This window comes from Crocuta crocuta, unplaced genomic scaffold (genome assembly GCF_008692635.1).
Source record: "Crocuta crocuta isolate KB4526 unplaced genomic scaffold, BGI_CrCroc_1.0 scaffold831, whole genome shotgun sequence".
Classification (NCBI taxonomy): Eukaryota; Metazoa; Chordata; class Mammalia; order Carnivora; family Hyaenidae; genus Crocuta; species Crocuta crocuta.
The window spans coordinates 799,086-812,380 of record NW_027531990.1 but is presented as its reverse complement, the minus strand read 5'-3'; the positions used below and the strand labels follow the sequence as shown (position 1 = coordinate 812,380).

General features: G+C 36.7%; 1 non-coding gene across 1 annotated transcript; it reads left to right on the top strand.

Annotated features, from left to right (window-relative positions):
• Nucleotides 1-8,666: 8,666 nt before the first annotated feature.
• On the top strand, nucleotides 8,667-8,772 carry LOC144240683 (U6 spliceosomal RNA). The gene has a single exon (XR_013337806.1). It is a non-coding gene; the product is annotated as a U6 spliceosomal RNA (small nuclear RNA).
• The last annotated feature ends 4,523 nt before the right edge of the window (nucleotides 8,773-13,295 follow it).

Genomic DNA, 13,295 nt, shown 5'->3' with positions numbered 1-13,295 from the left:
GCAGAGCCTGGATCCTGTTTCAGTCTGTGACTCCCTCTCCCTCTGACCCTCCCCTGCTCACGCTGTCTCTCTCTCTCTCTCCTAGAAATAAAAAATATTTTTAAAAAAAGAGTTTATTTATTTATTGTGAGAGAGACAGAGATAGTGCGAGTGGGGGAGGGGCAGAGAGCGGGAGAGAGAGAATCCCAAGCAGTAGCGCAGAGCCTGATGCAGGGCTTGAACTCATGAGATAATGCCAGATATTTAACCGACTGAGCGTGGAAAATTCTTTATATATTCTAGATACCAATTTTTTTGTGTGTGTGTGGACATGTGGTTTAGACACATTGGCTCCCGGTCAGCTTGTATTTTATCCTCAACAGAGCATTTCAGAGCAAAAGTTTTCAATTGTGATGAAGTGTAATTTATATTTTTTTCATTTTATAGTTGGTGCTTTTGGTGTAAGTTCAGGAAACCTTTCCCAAAGAATTTCTCCTATGGATTTTTCCTAAAAATGTTATTGTTTTATATTTCACATTAATGAGCATGATTTGTGGCCTCATTATTGCCAGCTAAAGCTAAAAGTTCAGGCTCCCCACACAGTCTCCACTGACACGAAAGATAGGATAGGACTTGTTACTAACTGACTAAACCTAATTTCTGACTCCATACTTAGCCTTTTCTGGTTATCTTAGGAGAGAACCTTGAGCTTGTGATGATTAGATAAAACCTGGCAATTGTGGAAGTCTCAGCTTTCGCTGACACAAGTGGGTTGGGGCCACAGATTAGTGTTTGGCCAAAATAGAGCAGTTCTTTTCTGTTCTAAATCCATACTGACTTTTTTCTGGTCTTCTGGCTAGGGAGAAGAAACTTTTGCTGTATCTTTTTCAATGTGCCATTTATTGTTTCCAGGTTACTGTCTTCTCCAGCAACATGTCTGAGATACGTGAGGCAAAACATAAACACCTAGGGAACTCACCTCTATGCTGTTCCTTGGGTTCAAAAGTCCCCAGCCAATTTGCCTCTACATGTTTCAGAGTCTACTTAATATTGTCTTATTTATAGTATCAAGGGCTTTTAGTTGTATTTAGTGGTATAAGTAGAGAAATGTTTATCTATGTTCTTGGAAGCCGAGGTCTGTTTTACATTTTAAAACTACTCAGTGATATATCACACTATTAAAATGTTTTTAATTGATTTTTAATATCAGTTATAACAAAATATACTCAGTCATTCTGTGTTCTTCACAAATCCTATTTTATGTATTCATGTATTTTTAAAATAGTTGAATCAAGACTCCATCTCCTAGAAACTTTTAATGTTGAGGAAATCTGTGATTCAATGAAATGTTTTCAGAGAACATGTTTACTTGTTCTTTGGTTGTCCTTGTGAGAATAATAAACTACATGCAACTGCATACTGACTTATACCAGTGATTTATATAGCAGTTTTTGAAATTTATCTTTAAAGTCATAGTTTAAGTTTTCCATAAGCCTTAATAGATTTTAAATTATAATGATTTATTTCAGTATCATCATAAATGTATTTATCTAATATTATGGTTATTCTTTCTTTCTTACTTAATAATGAATTGGTGCATATCTGGACTGTATCCAATGCCTCTTGAGGAGCTAATTCTCCGTTTTTTTCTGGATGAGGATCTTTAACTTAGTAAGCAAAACTTTACATAATAATAGGTGGATTTTATTTTAATTTCAGCTTAGTTCCAAGTATACTTTTTCAATCATTTTTAATTCCAACTTGCAGTCTTTGACAGTTCAATATACTTTGTAAAAATAACTACCGGTCTTGAAATCCAATTATATAAGACATGCGGTGTCTTTTACACATCTCAAAGTAATTTCTAGACCCATTACAAGTATTTCAAACACATAGAGTTTTTCTGTGCCTGATCAGGACCTCTTGCTTGACCTGTCTTCTAAGCAGCAATTAATCTTTATTGGTAATTTTGACGTGAATGCTTAATCAGAAAATCAAACCAAGGAAGCTTCTGGGGAATTCAATTCTAAAGCTTCTTTAGAATTCAAGACTCTGCTACTCCTACTGCTACCTGTGTGGAAGATCACTACCATAATGAAACGGAGAAGGATATCAGACATAACCAAACCTAGAAGGAATGAGGAGAAATTTTTAAAATATTACAATTGCAGTTATATAGCATTTTTGTTAATTCTGTGGAAAAAGAAGAATGTGTTGGGGGAAAAGCATATGGACAAAAGGAGGAATAGAGGTGCTGTGAATAGAAATAGTTGATACCATGATGTCAATTACATTTCTGTCATATCATCTGGGTCTAGAGTTCTTTCTCGTCTAGCAAGAAAGCAGGATGCAGGATTAAAACGTGAGAGTTGCCTAATGTCAAGAAGACAAGAGCCCTGATTAAGGGTCCTTGCTCTGTTTGTATTAGGATCAGAAGGCTTAAAAACATGGTGATGGATGTGCACAAAGAGACAGTAAAACTGTCAACATTAACTCATGGGTCTGAAGGAAAGGGGGTTTTGAAGATAGGTGGGGTTAGGGGTTTGGGTTAATACAAAACACAATCCTGGCTCCAGGTGGCTGGAAGGCTGTTTACAGCAGACATGAAGCACCACCTCCATTTACCTACATTGGTTAAGGGAACAAGAAAGACATGCTACCTCAGGGTCCACAAGCCACCTTTCTTGTTAATTAGCTCCACTCTGGGCAACTGTTTACCTAATTTGGTCCTTCCTTCTTGTGAAAGCCGCTTTCTACTAGAGTACTAAACTGGGGGGCATTTCCACCCTGAATATCTAATCTTGTTTACCTCATATACCTTTGTTCTATATTGGGGCCTTTGCCTTGCCCGCTCTATACTGGGCCTTTGCTCTGCCTTCTCTATACCTATGTACCTAATCTCGTTTACCAAAACTTGGGTGTGAGCCTCCTATGGCTTTCTAATTATTTATGCCTTGTTAACCCATCTTTGCAAGCCCAGGGAATTCCTAAGCTTATTCCCCACACATTTCCACACATTTGCCAGAACTATTTGGGTCATTATATTAATGTGCCCTTTTGTTTCACAAACTTTTATAGTGCATGTACAACTATTGTTAGTCAAGATCATTCTATTTTTAGGAGATTATTAATCTTGTGACCTCTGTGGTAAAAGAGACTTCTCAAGAGCCTTTTAGGGTGATGGAATTCTCAATAAATTAGAATTTGCTAGAAATTAACATTTGTAAGAAAACACTTTTTATAAGATTTAAAGTTAAGATTGTACAAAAAAATGTGGCAACACCCAGAATATACAAAGAAATCTTTAAACATTAAGAAAACCAGCAACCCAGTTTTAAAAAAAGAACAAAAGATCTGAACAGACACCTTAAAAGTAGCTATATAGATGGCAAATAATTATGTGAAAAGAGGGGTGCCTCAGTTGAGTGTCTGACTCTTGATTTTGGCTCAGGTTCTGACCCCAGAGTTAGGGGATCAGGCCCTGCATCCTGGTCTGAGAATGAAGCCTGCTTGAGATTCTCTCTTTCTCTGCCCTACTCTGCCGCTTGCACACTCATTCTCTCTCTCTAAAAGAAACAAGAAAGTGAAAAGATACTAAGCATTAATGATCATTAGGAAATAGAAAATTAAAACACCAGTGAGATAACACTATATATGCTAGATAGTGTTAGATTAGTTTGTTTAGATTGGCTAAAACAAAAAGCGCCAATGTCAGTTTCTGGTCGGCGTTGAACAACAGAAGGGCTCTTTTGGTGTTGAGTGGCAGAATGGTACAGCCACTTTTGAAGATAGTATGGTAGTATCTAACAAAGCTAAATGTAGTATTAAAATACAACCCAACAGTCATTTTATAAATATACGCCCAATGGTTTTAAAAACTATCTCTAGACAAAAATATACATTTATAAATATATGCCCAATGGTTTTAAAAACTATCTCTAGACAAAAATATATACATGAGGGGCGCCTGGGTGGCTTAGTCGGTTAAGCGTCCGACTTTCGCTTAGGTCATGATCTCGCGGTTTGTGGGTTCGAGCCCCGCGTCGGGCTCTGTGCTGACTGCCAGCTCGGAGCCTGGAGCCTGTTTCAGTCTGTGACTCCCTCTCTCTCTGACCCTCCCCTGCTCACGCTGTCTCTCTCTCCTAGAAATAAATAAAACATTAAAAAAAATATATATATACACATGAATGTTTATAACCGTTTTTTTTTTTTTAATAATCACCCAAAACCGGAAGCAACCAAATATCTGTCAGTAGGTAAATGCATAAACTAATTGTGGTAAATCAATAAAATAAAATATTAACAATAAAAATGAGTTATTACATGATGAACATTTTTAGATGGATAATAGGATAAAATAAGCGACTCTGTAGAGGCTTGATACTGAATGATTCCAGTGTTTGCCATTTTGGAAATACAAAATCATAGAGACAGGAAAAATTTCAGTGATTACCAGTGGGTCAGGAAGGGAAGACAAGGGTTGAATAGGTGAAGTGGAGGGAGAGGGATTTTTAGAATGATGAAAATATTCTATTTGCTACTATACTTTTGGATATAAGACCTTATTCATTTAAAACTGTTGAACTTTGCAGCACAAAGGGTAAACCTTATTTAATGCACATTTTATAAAGGGGTGCCTGGGTGACTCAGTTAATTCAGCGTCCAACTTCAGCTCAGGTGGGTTCCAGCCCCGCGTCAGGTTGCCTGTTTCAGATTCTGTGTGTTCCTCTCTCTCTGACCTTCCCCTGTTCATGCTGTCTGCCTCTCTCTCTCTTTCTCAGAAATAAACAAAAAGAAAACATTAAAAAATTTAAAAAAATGATTTATGAGCTTATGAGAATCACAGAATGGAGTGCATAATAGGAAAACAGTCTAACTGTGCTATAAATGTATGAAACAACCTGGGGGATGAGGTGTTGATTTTAAAACTTTGGAAACAAATTGAGGCTGAAATGCAAGAAAATGAACATAGGCTATACTCTACTGATATTTTTTCTTATGAGAGTGTCAATAATTCTGATACTTCTACATGTGCACAGTGAAATTGAACTATAACAACTATAACAAATGATGGCACATAAAAGACCAGTTTCCTAACTGTTGAAGTAGAAATTTGCAGATAAACGTATTAAGCAAGCTAGAACGATGCATGCGGCAATGGATTAGAATCCAAGATCACACTAAATTTGTAGTTAGATTAATATCTGTCTACTGACAGTTATATTTGTCGATGTATATGGCTTAGTACACCTGCATGTATTTCCTTATTCTGTCAACTGAAAATAACTTAAAAGTGACACCTGAGTAGCACCTATCATACTTAGCACCCAAATCTTGGTTTCTAATACCATTATCCAGTAAAATGAGTTGGGGATCCTTGGAGAAATGTCTGATTCTAAGAGAGAAGCAGGGAATATAAGAGGAGACTGCAGCATTGTACAGTAAAGAAAGGAAGGATGTGCTAAAAGAAAGAAAGGAAAAAAAACAGTGAGGAGGTATGTCAGTGGAATATAGGAAACAACTGAATGAAACTCCCAATGGTCAAAACAGGAATAATCTAACAAAAAAATAAATAAACTAGTACTGATTTGTAACCAAAAGTATCAAATACATATCTGTGAGTCCATGCTGATGTAAAGAAATGAATGAATGAATAAATAAAGAGGTGAGACCTTAAGAATTCGAAAGAATATATGTAGGTACTTTACCCATGAGGAAGTGGAGTATCGCTCACCACTTGTTACATGTGGACTGTGCATAGCAACTTCAAAAGAAGACCGTATGGAAAAGGGTTGGAGATCGAGTAACTTTACAGTAGATAAATCTGATAATCACTACCTCAGGTAATCATTAATATAAACAATGATGATGTCACATTATTATTTATTCCTAATATGGTGTGTCGTTTCCTTCCTTGAATCCCATAACCTCATGTTAGTAATGAAGAAAACATCAGAAAACTCTCAGTAGAAACACATTCTACAAAATATCTGATCAGTAGCCCTCAGTACTTAACAGTCTTCAACAACAAGGAAAGTCACAGAAACTGATATAGTCAAGTCTAAAGAGACATGACAACTAGTTGGAATGTGGTACCTTGGCTAGGATTCTGGAAGAGAAAAAGGACATTAGGGAAAAATACTGCAATCTGAGTAACAATATATAATATTAATGTATTTTAAACTAGTAATTTGCTAAATGCATCAGTCTGTGAGACATTTTGGAGAATGAGTAATTAAGAAGATAGTTGTTGATGGGATTAATTAATGTTCAGAAGAAAGATAATAAAAATGGCAAGTGACTAATCATCAATTAAAAGCTTAGACTAAAAGCCAGTGGACCTTCTTGGGGTCCTATAAAGAGAACACAGCATCCCTGTAGCTTGAGATCAAGAAAGGTTGAGAGTCAGGTCCAGAACTAACAATGTAAAAGAGTTTCAAGAAACTTTATATGCTCAATCTGGACAGGTCTGCAGTGGTCAGGAAAGCACTCTCATTAGGGAAGAAAGGACTGCTGTGCATGAGATACGGATGTGTGGGTGTATACACCTGAAAGTCTTTTTAAATTTTTTTTTAATGTTTACTTAATTTTGAGAGAGAGAGCAGAGCAGGAGCAGGGGAGGGGCAGAGAGAGAAGGAGACACAGAATTGGAAGCAGGCTTCAGGCTCTGTGCTGGAGAGCCCGATGAGGGGCTTGAACCCACAAACTATGAGATCATGACCTGAGCTGAAGACAGGCTTAACTGACTGAGCCACCCAGGTACCCGCTGAAAGTCTTTCATATCCATATCACCTTAAATCTCTGAGGAAGCATAAGTGGCCTACTCCTCCTTGGTAAGCCTAGTGCTTTTCCTAGCTTGAAGATGATAGAGGAGTTTGTGGCAACAAGGCAGCATTAATCTTTCATGATCTGTTTCCATCTCTTCTCATGGACTGATCGACCAGTAATTTGGTCTATCCTCCATGCAGTCTTCTCTCAAGAAATTTATGAGCATATATGGAGGTCAAGATAAATAAGAATCTAAGGACCATGTATTGAGCCAGGCAGCACTGTTTATGTAGATTTATCTATTTATCACGTGAAGAGTAACCAGGATTGTCGCAATAGAGTAGAGAATGTGAGCTTAGTCATGCTCTAATCTACCCTTCTAAGTGTTAATGGGTCTTTTGAGCTGAGGTGTTCATGTTCACTTACTTAGTCCTCTATTCCACCTTTTCCTCATGCAGAAGGACTGGGATATCAGAAATTCTACTCAGGAATTGTGAGACCACTGCTATAAAGGTATCATCCATGCTGTATTGACCAAACCTGATGCTGCTTGAAATGTTTTGTCATGAGCTTATTTTAAGTCTCAGCCCTTTAGCTGATACTTGATCAAATGGGCATTGCAGTGCTTCAATCCAGAAATGATTGAGAAAATAATTTTTTAGCATTTTGTGTGATTTTTTTTTGATAACTTGATTAAAGTTAGGAATTCTTTCCATCAAAAAATTTCAAATGCACACATGCATGTGAAATGTGTGCCATTTCAAGGTTACAAATGAACATCAAGTAAAAATTATTGACTTAGGGTGACTAAGCTTTAAATGTAGTTAATATCTCAAATTCATATATGAACTTTTGAAAGCTTATTCCTAGAATATCAGAGATATACCAGAATAGATATATTGGGGCACATGCTGATATTCTTTTATTTTGAGGAAGTGTTTGAGCTGTGCATTTTGTTCCTGAGATATTAAAAAGGTGATGTCACTGTACTACTGCCAGAAAAGAGGATTTACTTAATTGGACAATAAGATAAAATGATTAGTATAATTTTCCAGAAAGGCAAGAGTGTTCCATTTAAGGTTCATTTCCCACAGCAAACTTATACATTTGAATGAGGACTAATAAAGAAGAGAATAAAAATGAAATATGATGAAAATTTGTAGCAGTCTGTTAAAAAGAAAAGCATTTGTCATACTGAATTACCAGTTGCTTGATTTTATTATTTTAAGACCCCCAAAGCATTATAGTTCACCAGCTTGTGCCTTGACAATATACTCACTGCAGTAAATTTTTCATTGTAAAGGCATTTTATAAAGAACTTGACCCATATCATTATATGATGTCTTTTCTTAATAATTTAACAAACATTGACTTCCTGGCGTGAAGTGAGCCAATTAAAGTCATTTTAAAAATGCATAAGTTTCTCTAGGTTGCTTTCAATTTTAAATAAGAGCAGTATATAATATCCTGCAGCTTAGTTTTTCTATTTGAAAATACAGCTAATCTCTCCACAGTTATTGTTCTCTATCACATATCTCAATTGTATTATCATTTCAAGTCTTCTATGATCTTGCTTTCTAAGTTGGTTTACTAAAAAGATAAGTCATTCTGAAGAATTCCATCTTCCAGTCAACTTGAAAAGCTCTGATCAAATTTACTTGTGGCTTTTATTCTTTCTTCCTATTATATAAATGAGGGAACATAAAAAACATTAGAAGAAATATTCATCTTTCACTTAGTGGGTATAATGTGAAAGAATATTCCAGCTTCAGGAGATTTCAGAGATTGACATCGGACTTGGGAATAAAAGTATCCAAAAAAACTGGGAAAAAATACATCTGAAAGGAAGAGTCAGTTGATAAGCGTGGCCTAGTACTCAAACTCTGCTCCTAGAAGGGACATTCAAATTTTTACTAGGGGTGCTTGTTTTGCAGTCCATATACCAAAGTTGGAATGATACAGAGAAGGTTAGTGTGGCCAGTGTGTAAAGATAATATATAAATTCATGATGTGTTCCATATTAAGTTTTTTTGTTTTGTTTTATGAGGACAATGAAAATCTGAAGGGCACCTACCTTTGAGACCTGCCTAAATCCTGGGAACCTTAAAAGCTGATGTGTTAAATCTCAAAAGCTCAGGCGTCTAATTGTATCCTTTCTTCCACTGAAAATCTGTTAGTAGAGAGAGAATGATGAGTATCAGCATAGCTAATTCTCCGTAGGTATTTTTCTGGTTCTGCTTCCTTCCTGGAGCTGAATGGGAAGAAAAAAAAAATGGTGGGGGGCTCAGTCACATGGTCTAGCCAAAATGTGGTTAAGTTTAGGCAGTAAGTTTTTGGATTTGAATAATGAAAACTTCAGAATCAAGGTGAGACCCTGTTGTCTTTTTTGTATCAGCTTCTGCAATGTTTGAAAAAACCAAGTACAGTATTTTGCTAAAATTAGAAGCAATTCATTTCTTCTATGAAATGAATCATCCTGTGATTCATTTCCAATGACATAGGAAAGAGCAATTCAGCAGAACCACCCAGCCTGGAAAAGAGTCCCTGATGAGCAGGGAACAGAGGCAAGCTTTGCCCTTAAATGCATGCTTCCTGTTACTGTGTAAATTGGGTCACCTAATAACATCTAACACTGATTCGCCTCTTGTTTAACTTTCAGTGAACCTGTGTCTGTTTCTTGAGAAGCAGCTGGGATTTATTTGTAAATATAGGAAATGTAGTTTTACCCTGTTGGCTGTAGGAACTTCTGCTATGCTACTTCTTGATAGAAATTAGAACACTGATAGGAAAAGACAGAACTATTTCTCTCCCTTCACTATAGAGCACAGCAGAGCCACAGGAATGCAGAGACTACAGGGAGCCTTTGCCGGAAACTAAGTACAGGCAGCGGTGAGGCAGAAGAGATGCTTGGCAGAGGGACCTGGATGAGACCGTAGTGGCTAAGGAAGTAGCATTATTGAGCCTAAATAGTGAGACTTCTATGGATGAAGTGAATTGAGAAACAGTAATAATCTCTTGCAGAAGTATCTGTGTCTTTCATGAACTGCAGCATCTAGTGAAAGTAACACAGGTGTCCAGCAGTAGAGATGGTAGTAATCAGAGAGTGTGGTGGTATGCAACAATCTGAAAAGCAGAGGTCAACTGAAACAGAAATTAGGGTGGGGAGAATATATACCACTACCACCACCAATAATAGTGAAGATTCAGTATTATAATTAGTGAGAATATGTTAAGGTTTTGGTGGCACGGGCTCCATAGTGTGCTACTTCTGACTGCTTCCCCAAAGTACAGTTCCCTTTCTCAGTTGCATCTTTCTTAAGTAAAATGAATACAATGGTACTGTTATTGTTATTATTTTCTTAAGAAGGATTCTCTTTATAGTCTGTATATATGCTATGTATGAAGACTTGTGTCTCCTCCAAATTCATGTGCTGAAATTTTTAACTCCCAAAGATGCTGCTATTAAGAGATGGGGCTTTTTGGAGCTACTTAAGTCATGGGGGTGGAATCCTCATTAATGAATTGGTGCCTTTATAAAAGAGACTCCAGTGGAATCTAGTGCCCTTCCACCGTGTGAAGATATGGCAAGAAGATATTCTCTAAGAACCAGAAAGTGGGACCTCACTAGGCACTGCGTCTGCTGATGCCCTCATGCGGGACTCCTGGGATCCAGAACTATGAGAAATAATATTCTGTTATTTGTAAGCCACACAGTTGATGATGTGTTGTTATAGCAGCCCATATAGACTAAGGCACATGAAGGCAAGCCCACCACCTTCCTGAGGGCAGCCTGCACCCCACTCAGTGCAGAAAAAGAAAGGCCAGACTCTGACTCTAGTCCAGAACAACTCTGAACACGCAGCTCAGGACCATGTGACTCAGCTGGATTGGATGGTTCCCCCAAAGGGTTTGGCAACAAATTTCTACGTGTCTCACTAAAAATTAGCCATTTCCTGTTCTCTAAAGGAAGAAGTTATATTTTCTTCCTGATTGACCAGGGGACATTGTTTATAATTTACAAAAACATGATGGGTTATGTGAAAAAGAAGCAAACGTAAGTGTCAACCTTTAATTTTAAGCTTTTGAGAATACTGCACTAGGTGCTATAACTCAGTTGTAACTTTAACTTAACATCTACATCATAGGAAGCACTGAGTTTCTGTACATATTAAGCAAAAACTACCAATGATCATAAGATACATTAGTATATTAGTATCCATATTTTATAATTGAAAAAACATTCAAAACCTTTAACTTGAATGCAGAAAAAATATATATGATAATTTGGTACTAAATATATATATTTATAAAATTGAGACAGTTATGAGAAGTATATATAGAATACAGAAATATACATATATATTTCTCATAATTGTCTCAAATTTTCATTTTCCTTTCATTGCAAAAATTTGGCTTAGCTGAGTTTGTACATGACTCTGTCTTTTTATTAACTCACCATTCGTTTGGACTTAGCTAAGCCATGTTAGCTGTCAGTGATGAGCTGACATGTGAATTACTCATTAAGATGAGTGGGGAAGCATTCCACTCCTAAAACAGTGTTGTTGTTACCTGATACAGGATTTCATGGCAGCTGTCCACCTCCACATGTATTTGTGCAATCTGGCTATAGACAGTTTTATTAAAGAGCTTTCTCAAAAATAAAACTAGCTCATTTCTTTATATTGAAAATTTTTCTTTATAATTACTGTATTGAGGAAAGACGTCCTGCAACTGTATGACTTTGCAGGACTCCCTCTGAAATGATGGGGTGGCAATAGTTTGCTTTAATCTTCTAGTGTAAGACTGGTTATGACCTTTGATGGTACATGTGGGGGGTGTCTTGTGAGACCAGCAGTATGTGATATGTAATATGAGCACATTTGCTCATTTTCCTTGTCGGCTATTATAATTGAATAGTTTTGTTCATATCTCTTTCCTTTTTTCCTCCTTGAAATACACACGTATGCATTTAATTTAATTTTAAATTTAGATGCCGGAATGCCTTTTCCAAGGGTCAGTAAGCAATGTCCTTAATATAATTCTTTACTTCAGCCAGTCAGAAAGAAGGCCACCATCAAAATATCTCATTTAAAAGTCTGTCACTTTAAAACGTACTCTGGACCTGATTTTTTTTATCCTGTCTTTCTTAAATTGCTGTCTTTTTTAGTGTAGAGTTGCTTGACATTAATACTAGTAGTATTTTGGGCCAGGTAATTATTTGTGGTGAAGGACTGCCTTGCACATTGTAGACTACTTAGCAGCAATCCTGGCCTCCACCCTATACATGCCAATAGTACTTGCTCCCCCTCAGAGTTACGGCAACCAAAAATGCCTTTAGATTATTTGCAAGTGGCCTCTGTTTGGGCATCCACCGCCGCTCCCCAGTTGAGACCCAGAGCCTCAGCGATCTGGATTATGAAACATATATCCGCATATCTAACTCAATATAGATGCGTTTTTTGTGCCTGTGGGTCTTCTTTAATTTGCATTTTCTCTTCAATGAAAAAACTAGCATTTTAATTTATATTGAATATAATTTATTACATATTATGAATGCTGTCGTAATTATATTATTTCCTAAGGAATCCTATCATTACCTGTTTTTCATTCTAAAACATTCAATGCAGTATTGGATTCTAATTCAAATATGCCTTTGAAAAGAAATTATGGAAAAATACATTGATTTATGCAATGAAACAAAACAGGTACTATGCTAGTCCTTATCTATAAAGCAAAAACAACTGTGGCTAGTGATCTAACTAGGATTATTTAACGAGTAACTTTAAATATTACCATAAGGAAAATACAGTGTGAAATGTGACTAAATGTTACATTACAAATGGGTAATGTTTACTGCAACTAATTTAAGTAGGCCAAAAAACTGTTCCCAGAGAGTTGCTGCATGGCCTGCAGATTAGTAGGTGATGAGAAGCTGACAGTCAGAAGGTGTGAGTCTTTGAGTCTGTAAAGTCAATACCCGAAGAGGATGGTATTGAAGCTAACCTATTGTTAAGGAGTGTGTGCTGGAAAGGTTGCCAAGCACTTAGGCATTAGATCTAATCTTTGTGCTTTCCAGTTAATCTTTCTAATTAGATTTAATCATCAAAAACTCTTTGGAGTAATTTTTCATATTGTCATTTTTGACATGCAGATAGTATGATACCCGTAGGTAAATAACTTGCTGGTGGTCATACAGATTCAGTTACTTAGTTAGGTGTGAAGCCTAGATCTAATAGCCTCTTGATTCAGGGTCCTTAAACATTACACTATATTAATCTCTATATTATATCACTTGATAGAAGTGATGCATAATACTTGGAACAAAGAAGGGGTTGCAAAGAGGGCCCTAGAGCCTGTGGGAGAAGGAGAGGATTCAACATAACCTTCCAGGGTAATCGGGGACCAGATCCTGAAGAGCCATGTTAAGATATTGGACATAATCTTCAAGGCAGTGGACAACTAAAAACAAGTTTTAATAGCTCATGTCATGAGATCAACATTTTCAAAGGCCCTTTTTTCCCAAAGAAAGGAGCACTGATTGGAGGAGT